The sequence below is a fragment of the Bos grunniens genome, chromosome 15 (assembly GCF_055505025.1).
Source record: "Bos grunniens cultivar Pamir isolate PY7600 chromosome 15, Bosgru_T2T1.0, whole genome shotgun sequence".
Taxonomy (NCBI): domain Eukaryota; kingdom Metazoa; phylum Chordata; class Mammalia; order Artiodactyla; family Bovidae; genus Bos; species Bos grunniens.
Genome location: NC_141179.1, coordinates 65,344,627 through 65,356,688, shown reverse-complemented (window position 1 = coordinate 65,356,688; position 12,062 = coordinate 65,344,627). Strand labels below are relative to the sequence as shown.

The following is a 12,062-nucleotide window of genomic DNA, read 5'->3' as shown; positions in this document are numbered from 1 at the left end:
CCTGGTGGCTCAACGGTAAAGAATCTGCCTACAACGCAGGAGTTGTCGTTAATTCTCTCGGTTGTAGCCGACTCTTTGTGACCCTGTGGACAGCAGCCCACCAGGCTTCCCTGTGAGGTTCAGTCCCTGGGTCAGGAAGATCCCCTGGAGAAGGAAATGGCAACCCACTTCAGTATTCTTGCCTGGGAAAGCCCATAGACAGAGAAGCCTGGCAGGCTGCAGTCCATGGGGTTGCAAGAGTCAGACACGACTTAGCGACTAAACGACCACCACCAAGGTCGTGAGGGTGGGGATGGGGAGGGTGAATGGGGGTGAATATTGAGAGTAACACAGCTAGACTAGCTCTAAACCCAACTCGGTTTGCAGTGAAGACTTGATAAGTTTAAATGAGATGATCTGCTTGAAAGGCTTAATACAGCCAGCCTCACTTAGTCCTAAGGAAGGCTGTTCCTGATTTCTGCAAGCTTTATTATCCTGCATATTGTGCTAGGGGCCCAGCTGTGGATTATTCTAGTCACATGCTAAAAATGTGCAGGATTTTCAGTCTCTTTGTTGCTGGTGAAACTGCTGGTTATCTGCTTTTCCCTCAGCCAGCCAGCTGAGGCCTCCTGGCATTTTCACTTTGAGCTGTCAAAGGTCAGGCAAGTCCTGATAGAGTGTCGTTTTATCTCCTAAGTGTTTTAGAGCTGTTTATTCGTTTAACGACTAGAAGTGATTTTTAAAAAGAAAGAAAGCACCTCTTTTAGCCAACAGTGACATCTCCAGAGGTGAGCATCTAGGTCCCCAGGACAGGCCTGCTATGGCCTGCCAGTACTCAGGATGGCTGCTCAGAGAGTAGCCACTCTGATTTCTCTTTGTATCTCCAGGGCTAGTGCAGGGCCTGGCATGGCGTTGGCAAGAAGGAAAGAGGTGATTTGCAAATTATGACCCCAAATAGCAGCATTAGACTCAGGACCCAAAGCTTCAAATTCCATCCATTCTCCAGACACGTCCACTCGTCTCCTCCAGTAATAAAGGGTCTTGGTCGCAGGCAGGTGGGGTTTTCCAGTTTCCTATCAGTCAGTAGAATGCCCTCCTCTGAGTCACTGCACTTGGGGCATGGGGGGCTCTTGAAGAAAGAGCCCCTTGGGGCTGTAACCTGAGGGGCTCAGTCTGTACCCTCTGAGGGCTCCATTCTTGTCCAGCCTGACGCTTGACCTCAGGGCTATCCCTGGACTTCCAGTTTTCACCTTTCAAACACTGAATTATGTGCTAAGTGCATTCCATGCAAGATTTTATCAGGTCTTCATGGTAGCCATCTAAGAGGATCAATATTGGGGCTCTCATTCTTATAAAGAGTAACAATCTGTAATATAGGAGCTTCCCTCATAGCTCAGTAGGTAAAGAATCTACCTGCAATGCAGGAGACCTGGGTTCAATCCCTGGGTCGGGAAGATCCCTCGAGAAGGAAATAGCAACCCACTCCAGTATTCTTGCCTGAAGAATCCCATGGACAGAGGAGCCAGGCAGGCTACAGTCCCTGGAGTTGCAAGAGTTGGACATGACTTAGCGACTAAACCACCACAATATACGATTAAGGCTAGGATTATTTTTAAGGATTAAATGAGATACTTAACAGGGCATATTGAGCAAGAGTTCTAGAATGGACTCATCCAGAGTTGGTGATTTCTGTGGTTGGAGGCGGAGGGAGAGAGTGGTGGTTATGGATGAGGTTATGAAAGTGGGATCTAGAAGGGTTAAGTGACTTGTCCTCAGCAGAAGCAGGATTTGACAGGGGCTATGTCTCACACGTCTCCTTTCTTTCAATGGGCAGTAACAGCCTCCCCTCCTGCAGCTGCAGGGTGTTCTTGAGAAGCTGAGGTTATCTTGGGTGTGATAGGAAAGCTGGAAACTTCCACCAACAGCCATTTCCCCTCCTCAGTCCTCTGCTTCTTCTCAGCAGGCTGCCTGTGAGCCGGGTAGAGGGAGAGAGATGATAAGGGAAAGAGGAGGGCTAAGGGGTACTTTGGCCACCTCACGCGAAGAGTTGACTCATTGGAAAAGACTCTGATGCTGGGAGGGATTGGGGGAAGGAGGAGAAGGGGACAACAGAGGATGAGATGGCTGGATGCCATCACTGACTCGATGGACATGAGTCTGAGTGAACTCCGGGAGTTGGTGATGGACAGGGAGGCCTGGCGTGCTGCGATTCAAGGGGTCACAAAGAGTCGGACACGACTGAGCGAGTGAACTGAACTGACTGAAGAGGGGTAGGACAGTCTTGTTTGAAGATCAGCTTTGATGATCTTGTTTGAATATCAATTTGCAAACTGCATAATTCTTAAGAATTCTTAAGAGTCATAAGCCTGGGAGTTCCTACTAGTAGGAAATAGTGTACTCTTGGCCCCCTTGGTTCAGTCATAATTCTTGGTTCACCTGGGGCCAAGCCTGGGGTAAACCCTCAGTAAGCACTTGGAGTTCTCCACTCAGGGGCCAGGAAGTGGGAGGGTTGTTTGACCTCCAGGCTCCAGTTCGCTCTTCCGGAAAATGAAGACACTGTGGTGCCTGTCCTGTGGAGACTTTGGTGAGGAGTCACTGAGGGGATGAACCCAAGAATGGCTCAGCTCAGTTCAGAAGCCTGCGGGGACTAACTAGCTCCACCTAGCTCCACCACACCACATGCGTTAGGACAGAAGACCCCACCTGGCCTTTTTTTCCCACAAGTCCACACTCCCCCAGGACACCAATGCCTCTCTTTCCTCAGAGTTAAGACAGGAACACCTGGGGAATTCTTTGGAAGTTCAGTGGTTAGGACCTCATGTTCTCATGCTGAGGACCTAGGTTCAATCCCTGGTCGGGGAAATAAAATCTGGTGAAAGTGAAGTTAGTTGCTCAGTCCTGTCCGACTCTTTGTGGCCCTGTAGACTGTAGCCTGCCAGGCTTCTCTGTCCATGGGATTCTCCAGGCAAGAAGACTGGAGGGGGTTGCCATTTCCTTCTCCAGGGGATCTTCCTGACCCAGGGATCGAACCCAGGTCTCCTTCATTACAGGCAGATTCTTTATCATCTGAGCCACCAGGGAAGCCCATATTTTATTAAAAATTAAAAAAAAAAACTACAAGTACACCTGCTACAGAGTCCTCTTACTGTCCCTACCCCTCCTGCCACCCCGTCCCCCAGAAAGAAAAGCCACAGTCCAGCAAGAGCTTCCACTCACTGAGGGCTGTGTGCAGAGGTGTTTGCAATGGGCAGGTGTCTGCCTCACCACCATCGCCTTAGGGACAGTGTGTCAGATTCTGTGTATCGGGAACCTGACAGTCATCGTCTTTTTTGAAGATCATACCACATAATTCTTTGAGTCATAAGCCTGGGAGTTCCTGCCATTGGGAAAGCGTAAGCCTGAGAGTTCCTACCAATGGGAAGCAGTGTCCTCTTGGCCCCGTTGGTTCAGTAATAAAGCCTTAGTTCGGGAGGGCATGGCAAGGTCTGACTCATGGGTGACACCGAGGCACGTCACCGCCCTGCAGTCCTAACCAGGAGGCAGTAGCACAAGCCCCTGTGGATTCCCGTTTCACGTACAAAAGCCAAGACGCACTCTTTCTGCACAAAGTCGTCGTGCAGTCTTGGCAGTTGAGTAGGGAGGAGGGTGGCAGGGGGCCCCAAGAGGACAGTTAAGGTGAATAGTGACTCTGCAGAGAGATTCAGATGCCAGCGTGGGTAGGTTCACTCTGCTTTGTGATTCTCTGGTTTGTTAAAGCAAACGAGGGCCTAGGAGGTAGATCAAGGTAGGACTTTCATCAGATACTGCAGATGAGTTTAACTCCCACAGCAGCCTTGGATCCTAAAAGTTTGCCATCAGTCAGTGGTTCTTTTCGCCTCTCAGTGCTAGACTCCCAGAGACAGCTGTGTGGTTCATGGTGTCCTTCCAGTACCTTCCCATTTCTTCACCCCTTTCGTGGTTCTTGGGGAACACTGATGTCAGCTGGCTGGAAATCCAGAGGATGAGGTGGGCAGCCTTGGACTGCCCTGGGCGAACGCTGCCTCCTGTCTCCACCTTCCTGCCTCATCCCAGAAATGCCTAGTTAGATTCTCTGTCCCCCACCCCTGTTATGCTTTAGAAGCAGAAGTGTTAATCCTCATAACACTCCATGAAAGAGTGTTACTCACTGCTTGTACAGATGAGGAAACTGAGGCATAGAAGGATTAAGTAATTTGCCCAAAGTCAGATAGTAACTGGTAGAGCTGAGACTGAAACTCAGCTGGCTGTCAAATCCTTTTAACCACCATGCCATAATGCACCGCTTCTAGAAAAAGGGCAACTCTGACCTGAAAAGTCTCCAACTCCCTCCCCCTCCCATCCCCCAAACCTTGAGAACTTGGCCTCTCTGAAGATTTCAGCCCAAGCAGTCACGGGCAGGCTCCTCTGATGGGATGGGGCAGGGGAGAGCCGGGACTTGAACATCAGTGGTTGTGTTATTCGTTTATTATGAGAAAATCTCTCCTATCTCTGATTACCTAGTGCTGATCCGGGGGGACCCTCTTTGGGGGCTGGTTGGCAATGAAGAAAGTGAAACCCTTTCTTGGGACCCCCTCAGTGATGAAGTCATCCCTTATGCCTTGGCTAGGTTGGATCATCAGAAAGTCCCTAGAATTGTGGTTTCCAGCCTTTGAGCTGTTCCTGTCAGCAGCTTGGCTTCCCTGCCGGCTAATGGAGTCAGTTCATCAGATGGAGACGTTTTGGAAACTGTGATAAGGCAGATGCTTTTTAGGAGTTCACTTGGCCTTAGGATGGGGGTAGGGGGGTGTCACACACACACAACCGGAAAGGTCTGTAATGAGTAGCAATTGAGGTTATGATGATTTTCATATGAATTGTCAGATCTTCTGTGTCCATTAACTATCTTTTGTGGTGAGGAAGTTGATTGTGTAACTGGAAGAAGAAACTCCAGAGGACTGTTAAATGATAGCTCAGTCCCCCAGGCTCTTGGCTCTTTATGCCATGGAGGGTGGGAGTGGGAGTGGGCAGTGTTCATGACAGTAGACAACTTGCTTCTCTGGGAAAATGGTCAACTCAAATTAGAATGCCGTCCTGCTCCTCGGATGGCGGTGGGTCTCTGGTGGATCCTTGCCAAGTGGTTGGGAGGTGATGGGGGAGGGGGACAGGGCCAGAGGAGAGTAGCAACTGCAGTCAGCCGCCCAAAGGTCAGTTCTTCCCATAGACTTGTCAGAGGGACTTACCTTGTACTACTGCAAAGTCAGAGTTACAGCCTGGCTTACAGTCTGTTTGGGTAGTTGTTCTTTGCTGGCAGAGAGCCCAGGGTGGGGGTGGGCAGGATAGGAAAGAGGTAGAGGCCTGAGAGTGAATTCTTGGCTTGGCTCAGCCTCAGGGTAAACTGCTTTACATGCTGCTGAAAAACTGTAGATAGGAAGGGAAACCCAAGGAGCTGGCAGTGAATCCCCTCCACTCCTTATCAAAGGGATTCATTCAGATACTTCCTGAGTGCCAGAGATGGAGGGCTGAACAGGCCAGACACAGCCCTGGCCTTCACGGAGCTTCAAATCCAGCAGGGAAAATAGATGCCAGTGATCACAAGGGAACATAATGAGTAATGAGATCAGATGCAATGGAAGAGAGCAGCCCAGCTCAGGCAAGTCACTTAGCTTCCACTTGTCAGTCTCATCATTTATAAAGTGGGGGCCGGATCTCCCCTCACAGGCTGTTGCAAGGCTAACTGGGATTGTAGATGTTAAGTAATGGCTGTATGGTAGGTACTGGATTAATATTTATACAAACCCACGGATGAATATCCAGGCTTTCCTGGTGTCTCGTTGGTAAAGAATCCGACTGCCAGCCAGGAGACGCAGGTTCCATCCCTGGTCCGGGAAGATCCCCTGGAAAAGGAAATGGCAACCCACTCCAGTATTCTTGCCTAGGAAGTTGGACAGAGGAGCCTGGTGGGCTGCAATCCATGGGATCACAAAAGAGTCAGCTACAATTTAGCAACTAAACGGCAACAACAATGGATGAATATGAATATGGACATAGCAAATCTCCATTCAACAGCTTCATTCAAGCACCTCCTATATTCCAGGCATTGTTCTGGACGTTTAAAATATGAATTAAATAGATAAAAGCCCTGCCTCTTGGAGTTTATGCTGTATTCGGAAAAGACAGATAATACAATACAATAATTAAGTAGAAAGCATAGTATACTTGGTGTTATGGCGACAAGATGTGAAGAACTGACTCATTAGAAAAGGCCCTGATGCTGGGAAAGATTGAAGGCAAGAGGAGAAGGGGATGACAGAGGATGAGATGGTTGGATGGCATCACCGACTCAATGGACATGAGTTTGAGTAAGCTCCAGGAGTTGGTGATGGACAGGGAGGCCTGGCGTGCTGCAGTCCATGGGGTCGCAAAGAGTTGGACCTGACTGAGTGACTGAACTGATGGCAACAAGTACTACCAGGAATGTGAACAGGGAGAGATGGAAGCGAGCAGATAAAGGGCAGGGAAAACCTCACCAAAAGGCAGCATTTTTGAAAAGTCCTGAAAGGGGTGAGGGAGCTAGCCAGTGCAGATCCCTGGGAAGCATTTCAAGAAAAGGAGCAGCAAGTTCAGCTGCCCGGTGACTACAGCATGCCTGGTGTGTTTGAATACAGCAAAGAAGCCAATGTGATGTGGCCAGAGAGGTGTGGGTATGGAAGGTGACAAAGAGTTTTGAGGTCAATTTAGAGACTCATTGAGAGAGCTGTGCTGGGTGAAGGGTGGACATGCAGAGGGTGGGGCCCCGGAGGGCTTTGAATAGAAGGGTGCCGTAATCAGACTTGGCTTCTTGGGTCTGAGCAGGATCCCTCTCTTGGGAGTGGAGCACGAAGAGTGAAGCAGGGAGATCAGCTAGGCTATTACAGAAAGCCAGGTGAGCAAGAATGGTCTCCTGGACCACGTGGGATCAGGGAAGGCTGGAAGAGGGAGATGGGCCTCATAGGGGAGGAGAGTACATTTCTGGTTAGAAGTGTCTGCCCCATCCCGTCCCGACCTTCCTTCTTAGATGCCAGAGGAAGTTGATGATAACCACAGTGCCCTGACCCTAGGGTGCCCTGGCTCCCTGCCAGTTTGCCTTGAGGAAACCAGAGGAGCTCAGAAAGTCAAGACCAGACTTTTTCTCCCCCAAAAAGAAAAGAGCTACAGAAATACAGGCGGGCTGGACCTGATCTGGCCTCGGAAAGTCGGTGTTTCCAGGACCTCGTTCCTTTGGCTGGGGCTTTGCTTTCACTGAGGTGTCTTTGAGCCTTCACAGTTGTTTATGCCTGTGGTCCTGTCCTTTCCCCACCAGTAGCTGTCCTCTCTAGAAGGAGATGCAGATCCTGAATTATCCACGCTTCAGAGGACCGCTGGCTTCTTTACTATGTGGCCTCAGGCCCTTCTTGAGTTGGGGCCCCCTTTCACAGCGTTAAGTGGGCAAGTTCACATTTACACAAATGATAATTCAAAGAGTACGAATATTCCTCACAAAGAGCATCTTGTAATCACAATAGCAGTTATAAATAATCTGGCAGAGGGGTTTTAGAGATAACAGGAAATCAATTTGAAATCAGAACATGCAGAAATAGGGCCTTTCCTGGTGGTTCAGTGGTTAAGACTCCACACTTCCACGGCAGGGGGCGTGGGTCCAATCCCTGGTTGGGGGACTATTAATAAGATCCCACATGCTTCTAGGTGCTGCAAAAAAAAGGGAAGGAAAAAAAAAAGAACCTGAGGGTATAGCCAGGGTAATGGTTATAAAAACGGCTAATACTGAGTGTTTACTTTATCCATTAGCCCATTTACTCTTCATAGCAACCCTATAGAGGTGGTGTTGTGGACTCTGTTTTACAGATGGGGAAAACCACACACACAAATGGACACACACAGGGACACACACAAGGGGACACACACACACACACACGAGAATTCAGTAACTTGCCCCGAATAATTCAGAGGTAGATGATCTATCCCCAGAGCCTGTGCTCTTGGCCGCAACTGCTTAAGATACCTCTAAACAGCTTGCTTCCTTCTTACAATTTAAATGATGAATTTTGTCTTTGTGTTTACATTCAACTTTATCATAAACTTGAGGATCACAGATCATAACTGCCAAAACATTCCCAGGGAACCGAGAGTCCGGATCCCTGAGGGTTCCCAGATGGCTCTGGCGGGTCCAAGATGCCGAGGCCATCCAGAGTGATTAGGGCAGAGTAAGGGGCTCATCCATCAAGGAGAGGCACTTTGCTGCTGATGTGGATTCGTTTATCCCCCTTCCTCCTCTTTGTCTCTTTATCCTGCCTCCCGCTCCCAGCCCTGCACACAGGCCTGATGTATCGGCATCTCAATCACTTCTGCTTCCCCTAGAGATCAAGGCCCGGCCTTGGGCCCTGAGGCCTCCCAGAGTAAATCAGTAAATTGGGAGGAGGGGGGCAGAGAAGGGATCAAAAGAAAGTGGGGTCCTCTCTGCTGCCAGCTACCTGTCATGTGCCGCTTCTCCCGGGCGCGGGGGAGGAAGAGAAGGAGCTGGCCTGAGGGAAATCTGGAGGGGAAAGGTCCTTCTCCAGCCCTAGAAATTAGGTCTCTGAAACCCATCAGACGAAGAAACCCAAGTCAGGGAGAATTCTGTTCTTAAAAAGCATATTAAACTGAATCCTGTGTTTTCCACCCTTTACACGAGGCCAAGGTGGAAGGCAAGCGTGAGTTTTCTAAACTTCAACTGTCAGAGCTAAGGAAGGAGAAAATTTCCACATTTTCTCAGCTGTTTCAAAAATGTATTTTTAAGCATTCAGATGAAGTGATTGTTCCAAAGGACCTCTTCTTTCAAGGGATATACCTTGCTCTATTTTGATTATTTTTCCTCCCCCTTTTTCTCCAGCCTCTGTCTTTTTCCACTTTCCCCTCTCCCAACAAGAGTCTCCAGGGATTTCCCAACTGGAAGCTCTCCTCTCCATGGCAGAGCAGTCTCCTAGCCCTCATCTCTCCCTGCAGCTCCTCTTTCCCCTCCTGGAGATGGACCTGCCCTGGGTCTGGGCAGCTGAGAAGACAGGTGCTGCGTTTGCCTCGACCAAACCGCTCTCTCTTGGTTTAGGGCTTTGCTACCTGGAAAGTTCATGTCAAGGGGAGACGAGTTGCACTCTGCCTTCCTGTCTTTGTTATCTGGGGCACAAAGACTGTTAAGTTAGCTAATGGCTGGCCTTTTGCGGCTGATTAGTGCTGTTAACCAGCCTGAGCAGCCTGAATCAGGACAAGCTTTGTGGCAATTAGTGATGGATGGCCTGTTGCTGCTTCCTAGGGGTCGTGTCAGCAGGACCCATGACTTGTGGCTCACCAGCTTTGGGGCCTCCAAACTTTGGGGTCGGCCCTCAACAGGGTCCTGGATGACTCTGATGGGCAAACCCATTTAGGAAGATGGGATCCCAGGGACCAGGTCCTCTTGATCTTTCGCTTCCTGTGTGGCTGGTTGAACAAAGACTAGCTCATTAAATATTGGAAACGTGGCATATATTGAAGGGGCCCAGATCTGTTCCTTACTTCTGATGATAACAGAGCAGAGCCCACTTATTGGCTCATTGGCAAACTCTTGCCACGTGTCAGGCATTAGGGCTTTGTGTGCATTTGCCCTTTTTAGTATTCACCCTAACCACTAGAGAAGAAACCACCTTCATTTTACAGAGGAAGAAACTGAGGTCCTAGAGGTCAAGTAACTAATGCAGAGTCATGGTCAAACAGCAGGTTGATGGCAATCATTTCCCGCCCCCCCTGCCCAGAAAGTGTTTATTGAACATCTACTATGTACTTGACATTGTTCAGGTAACCCCTGCCGGAAGGAGTTTACATTTTGGAGAGGAGCACCAGACATTGAACAGCTGAGCAAATACTTAGACACAAGAAGCTCTGTGTAAATGCTTCCGGGGAACTAAAAGGACGGCAGAGTCAGTATCCCCAGAGCTCTGAGGCCGAGAAGAGCAGGCAGCATCACCTAGTAATCTCAAGGCAGATTTAATTCACAAGGCAGACTTAACTCACCTGCATGTCCACAGTGCCTTGCCCTCCCTGGTAGCTGTGTGTTTGCATTAGGAAACGATTGTGTGCCTTGTTTTGTGAGAGGCAGAGCCAGAACTGGCATGAAAAGTGAAGTTCTCATGATGCTGGCACTCTGAATTGCATCTCTCCTCTGTGAGCCTGGAGTCACACTTACCAGCCTCAGCCTGGACATAGATGGCCTTGTTCTCAGTGAAAGTAACCCAGGAATCCCCCTGATGGGAAAGCCTGGGGAATTTACTGTGGTTCTGAAGTTCTGGTTACAGCCTCTGCTCTAGGAAGGGCCGGGAGGGGTGAGCCCAACAGCTCTCATTCTCAGCTGATACCTGTTCCCGCCTGACACGGAACCTGCTCCATTCACTCCTGCCTCTCTGAGTCACACTCAGCTGGCCCTGCTGGGTGTCCACAAATAGCGCCTCAGTGTGACTTCACACCGGAAGCTCATCTGCCTGACTCATGGCCTGCTATAGGCATCTCCCTGGGGAGAGGCTCCTGGCTCTGCCCCACCCCCGCAGGGGAAGAGCCAGGGAAAGGGGAAAATCCCTCACTAGGGCACCTGTTGTGGAAAATACCTGCAGCCCCAGCTTGGCTCTGCTTCAGGTGCCCTGGAGCTGGCAGCTTCACTAGATGCCTGTGAGATTGGGGGCAGGGGGTGGTGGGCACAGTTCAAATTTGGGGAGGCATTTACAGCAGAAAACTGCAGATCTTAAAGTACATTGATCTGAAAAAACTGTCCACAATGTATAGGATTCAGTGTTAGGTGAAAAGTAATGTCATTAGAATCCTATCTGTGAGAGTCCTCCCTGGCAGTCCAGTAGTTTAGACTCTGAGCTCCCAATGCAGGGGGCACAGGTTCGATCCTTGTTCTGGGAACTAAGATCTTATATACCGAGGGGCATGGCCTTAAAAAAATCCCATTTGTGGTGAGAGGAGGGAATATTGATATGGTTAATTTATGCACCAAAAGAAATGCTATTTGAAGAAAAAATATACAACGATTATCTTTGGAGGTAAGAGTACAGAAAACTTTCTTTTTCTATATTCATTTGCCTTTCTGGTTTTTAAATAATAATCATATTTATCATTATAATCAGAAAAAAAGATCTGGAGGAAAAAATCCAAATAAACCAAACCCAAGTATCCTAAAACATAACAGCCTTGTTAAATGCCTAACAGTGACCCAAGGGTGACCATTATATGCAAGTGACTGGGGTGAACTTAACATTCACCCAGCAAGCTTCAGCTGCTTCCCTAGCTACAGAAGGACCAAGTCAATTCCCCAGGGCATCTCCCTTCATGGTCCCAGCAGAGCAGAGAGAAAAAAACACCTGTTCTCTGGACCAGTACATCCTCGAGGCCCAGCACGGTGCCTGGCCTCCAGTAAGGGCTCAGTAGAAATGTTTTCTTTGGAATGGACATATGAATAAATAGTGTTTAAAAAAGGATTGAAGAAGACGATTTAGCTAATACAAACTTTAACACTTGATGAAGTGGACAGTCTCCTTTTGGAGAACTGCAAAATAGGGTGGAAGGCAGGAAGCTTTTATGGAATAAAGAACAAGGAGGAGGGGAAGAAAAAATAGCTGATTGGCCAGAGCCACATGGTCAGCCTTGTTTGGGTGGAAAAGCCCAGAGTTGGCTTGGCACTTGGGGATCAAATGACTGGATCCATATTGCATTTCTGATCAAGTGGAGCGTTGACAGGGATGTAAAAGTTATCAAAGTGTCAGTGTGCTGATGTGGTACTTCGGGCTGGAGTGGCCCCATCTGGAGCCCAGAAAGTTATGTCAACAATAGATATACTGTGCTAATTCCCTGTCAGTCCCGTAGTTAAGACTCTGAGCTTTCACTGCCAAGGGCCTAGGTTCAATCCGTGGTCGGGTAACTAAGATCCCACAAGTCTCATGTTGCAGCCAAAAAAATTAAAAAACCCCAGCAGATTCAGTGCTCCTCCCCTCACTAGGAATTAGGGAAGTCCACATGATGCCATTTCTGGGACATTCCTTTTGTTGTTT

The 12,062-nt window shown here is 48.9% G+C and overlaps 1 protein-coding gene across 3 annotated transcripts in view; it reads left to right on the top strand.

The window, feature by feature from the left end:
- The window catches only part of ABTB2 (ankyrin repeat and BTB domain containing 2), a 187,029-nt gene that overhangs the window by 102,915 nt on the left and 72,052 nt on the right, over nucleotides 1–12,062 (top strand). The window lies entirely within an intron of this gene.